At 39.5% G+C, this 3671-nt stretch overlaps 1 pseudogene; it reads left to right on the top strand.

Annotated features, from left to right (window-relative positions):
* The first annotated feature begins 967 nt into the window (after positions 1–967).
* Positions 968–3351, top strand: LOC144771666 (tricarboxylate transport protein A, mitochondrial-like; annotated as a pseudogene).
* The last annotated feature ends 320 nt before the right edge of the window (positions 3352–3671 follow it).

Below are 3671 nucleotides of genomic sequence, written 5' to 3'. Positions count from 1 at the left end.
ACTTTCCCTACTGTTGCACTCTCTGGAGTTGGAATAGTAATTTTTAATCCTACGCTATCCAACACTTTCCCTACTGTTGCACTCTCTGGAGTTGTAATAGTAATTGTTACCCCTACGCTATCCAACACTTTCCCTACTGTTGCACTCTCTGGAGTTGAAATAGTAATTGTTACCCCTACGTTATCCAACACTTTCCCTACTGTTGCACTCTCTGGAGTGGGAATAGTAATTGTTACCCCTACGCTATCCAACACTTTCCCTACTGTTGCACTCTCTGGAGTGGGAATAGTAATTGTTACCCCTACGCTATCCAACACTTTCCCTACTGTTGCACTCTCTGGAGTTGGAATAGTAATTGTTACCCCTACGCTATCCAACACTTTCCCTACTGTTGCACTCTCTGGAGTGGGAATAGTAATTTTTACTCATACACTATCTAAAATGCATTTAGCTTTTTTATTAGTATTATGTTGTTATTAATTGTTATTTATGTGATTATTTTATGTATATAAATGTATTAGTAATTTATTATATTTTTACTTTTTTATAAGTTATGAAAATAATTAATTTAGAGTTAATATTAATGAAAAATATATTATGTATTATATATGTATTAATATTAATTTTTATTACATTATGTATTAATTTTAAATATTATAGTACATTTTTAAATATGTTTATTACATTTATAAGTATTATTTTGTTAATATTAGATTTGTATTTAATTTTAAAAAAAACGATATTTTACAAAAAACTATATTTTTGTCATTCTATATATTTTTTCCGATATATTTGTACTTACCTTGTTAGGGATAGGATTCCTATATTTTTGACTTCGATATTTTTGTTCCGATATTTTTATATATCGATATTTGTGTTATCGATATTTTGTCAGACATTCAACAAGGATTTCTCTACCCCATCAATTCCAGTTTCATGATGATGCTGCCCATCTGTACCAGGAGACATGTCATTCTCTGTGCTGTTCTTCAGCATTTCCGAGGGTCCCTGTGGCACCCGACCCTCCTCTTTGCGCAGGACTCTAGCTCCGGCCTCTGCTCGGTCTCCTGCGTGGGGTGGGTGACCCAAGCTTACTCACCTGGGGAAGGCCAGCCTGGCAGGTCTGAAGGCATAGTCACCGCTGGAGCTTCATGATGCTAATTGACGTTACTTGGTTGTATTGCTGGGAAAAAGATTTTCAAGACCAGTTGAAGCCTGTAATTAGATTTATAAAATAAAAAATTTGCTGAAAGATCAATTATCCACAGAAATATCGTGAGTGAAGGTGGCATTGACGAAGGCATTGTAATCTGCATCACCTCTCCTACTGAATAAGTGAAAACACAGTTGCAGCTGGATAAAAGATCAAACCCTTCTCGATACAGGGGCATTGTTCACTGTGTGAGGCTGACTGCACAGGATCGCGGTGTGAAGGGTCTGCACCGTGGGCTAAGCTCTCTTCTTTATGGTTCGATTCCTAAATTTTCAGTTAGAGGAAATGTATTCACGTTCGGTGATCATCCCTGCCAAAATATCGAGGTTTCTTCCATGGAGTTCGAGAGATCCTAAGAGAATAAGGTCCGCATGGAACTCAGGGAGTAACAGCTGCTGTTCTAAAACAAGGATCCAACCAGGCCATCTGCTTCTTCCTGATGTCATCCTTGGAGCACTGGAATACAGCTGTTGACCCTCACAGAGAGATGAATCCCTTTGTTACAGCTGCATTTGGGGTCAAAGCTGAGGCCGCTAGCATCTTTGGTAACACAAGCAAAAGAGGCGTGGCTGGGTGGTGTCTTGCGCAGAACCAATTAGTAAGTAGGAAAGGATGTTTTGTTTATAGCAATTGCTCTATGGAACTCAAGGCAACGGCCACCAACGTGCCCAAAAACAATCTCCTGTGCAACACAGAAAACAGTAAATTATAAACAATGATTGGTCCCGAGCAGCAAAATACAGTAATAGCAAGAAATTTGTTTTCAAAGTTTTTGTCCAAAAGAAGTCCTCCAGATAATGCCTTTACACAAAATGTTCTTTAATTTCTTTATGCAGATCAGTCAAATCACAAATTCTACGGGATGATCTTCTCTGCTTGGATTCATCCAGTGTAGCCAGTGTAGCCGACACGTGTTTCGTTCTGGGCGGAAAACACCCAATGACTTCCTCAGGGGAGAAATGTTTATGAAGATCTCATCATCATATCTTGCATTGGTCTTAAACACATTCTCATAGATTAGTCTTCTAGTTACGGGATAAATTCCGTTGTCTTTAGTATATTCCAGAAGTAAGTCTAATTCGCGTCCTACAGTATTTCTTACAAGTGCTGGTAAGTCGAAATCCAGCAATTGGGTAGTATCGCTCATCCCAAATCAGGTCCCGGAGAGTACTCCCGCCATAGTATCAAAACTTCAAGACGCCATTTTGAAGTTTTGATACTATGGCGGGAGTACTCTCCGGGACCTGATTTGGGATGAGCGATACTACCCAATTGCTGGATTCGACTTACCAACACTTGTAAGAAATACTGTGCGGCGCGAATTAAACTTACCTCCGAATATACTAAAGACAACGGAATTGATCCTGTAACTAGAAGACTAATCTATGAGAATTTGTTTAAGACCAATGCAAGATATGATGATGAGATCTTTATAAACATTTCTGCCCTGAGGAAGTCATTGGGTGTTTTCCGCCCAGGACAAAACACGTGTCGGCTACACTGGCTACACTGGATGAATCCAAGCAGAGAGGATCATCCCTTAGAATTTGTGATTTGACTGATCTGCATAAAGAAAATAAAGAACATTTTGTGTAAAGGCATTATCTGGAGGACTTCTTTTGGACAAAAACTTTGAAAACTAATTTCTTGCTATTAATATATTTTGCTGATTGGGACCAATCATTGTTAATAATCTTTGGTAACACCCCAGTAGATGTTGTTAAAACCAGGATGCAGGGACGGAAACCTCAGAAGTATTAGAACATTGGAATATTGAGTGATCCATTGAACATTTTGCCATATTGGGGCAGAAAGTTGTAATAACCTCAGAGCCCTCCGTAGCAGGCTCTACCATCCATTAAAGGTCTGCTCCCTTATTAAAGGCCCTCACCTGTGGCTCAGGCCTTTAATGCTGGAGTGGGGCTTTAATGGCCGGTATAGCCCACTATGTAGGGCTCTAAGGAAATATTAAAACCACCATGGATTGTGCATATCAGGTATTCCGCAGCAAAGGGCCCTTAACATTCTACAAAGGAACCGTGCCACGACTTGGTCGCGTCTGCCTGGATTTAGCAATTGTATTTGTTATTTATGAAGAAGTGGTCAAAGTTCTTACCAGGCACTGGGCAACACATTGAAACTACCCACTGAGGACTAAGTTACCAGTGAGCCTTGGGGATGATAGATCTGCAGCACTATCTAAACCAATTTTAGGGGACAGTCAAGCACAAACCTGATCTTTTTAGCATTCTTCCAAGAATGGGAAATGATTTGTTCCTTGAGTTACTGTGGAGGCACAATTGGAGTTTAAACCTGCTTATTCATTTCTATGGATCAGCTGCAGATCCGTAGTGCTGACGCTTGCCAAGAAAATACTTTGACGATGTCATGGTGGAAATATTTTCATTTTTCCTTTTGCCAAATGTCTTTTTTTTATGCAGCAACTCAAGAGACTTGT

This window comes from Lissotriton helveticus, chromosome 8 (genome assembly GCF_964261635.1).
Source record: "Lissotriton helveticus chromosome 8, aLisHel1.1, whole genome shotgun sequence".
In the NCBI taxonomy this organism is placed as follows: domain Eukaryota; kingdom Metazoa; phylum Chordata; class Amphibia; order Caudata; family Salamandridae; genus Lissotriton; species Lissotriton helveticus.
The sequence above is the reverse complement of the archived record's forward strand: the minus strand, read 5'-3'. Positions and strand labels throughout refer to the sequence as shown.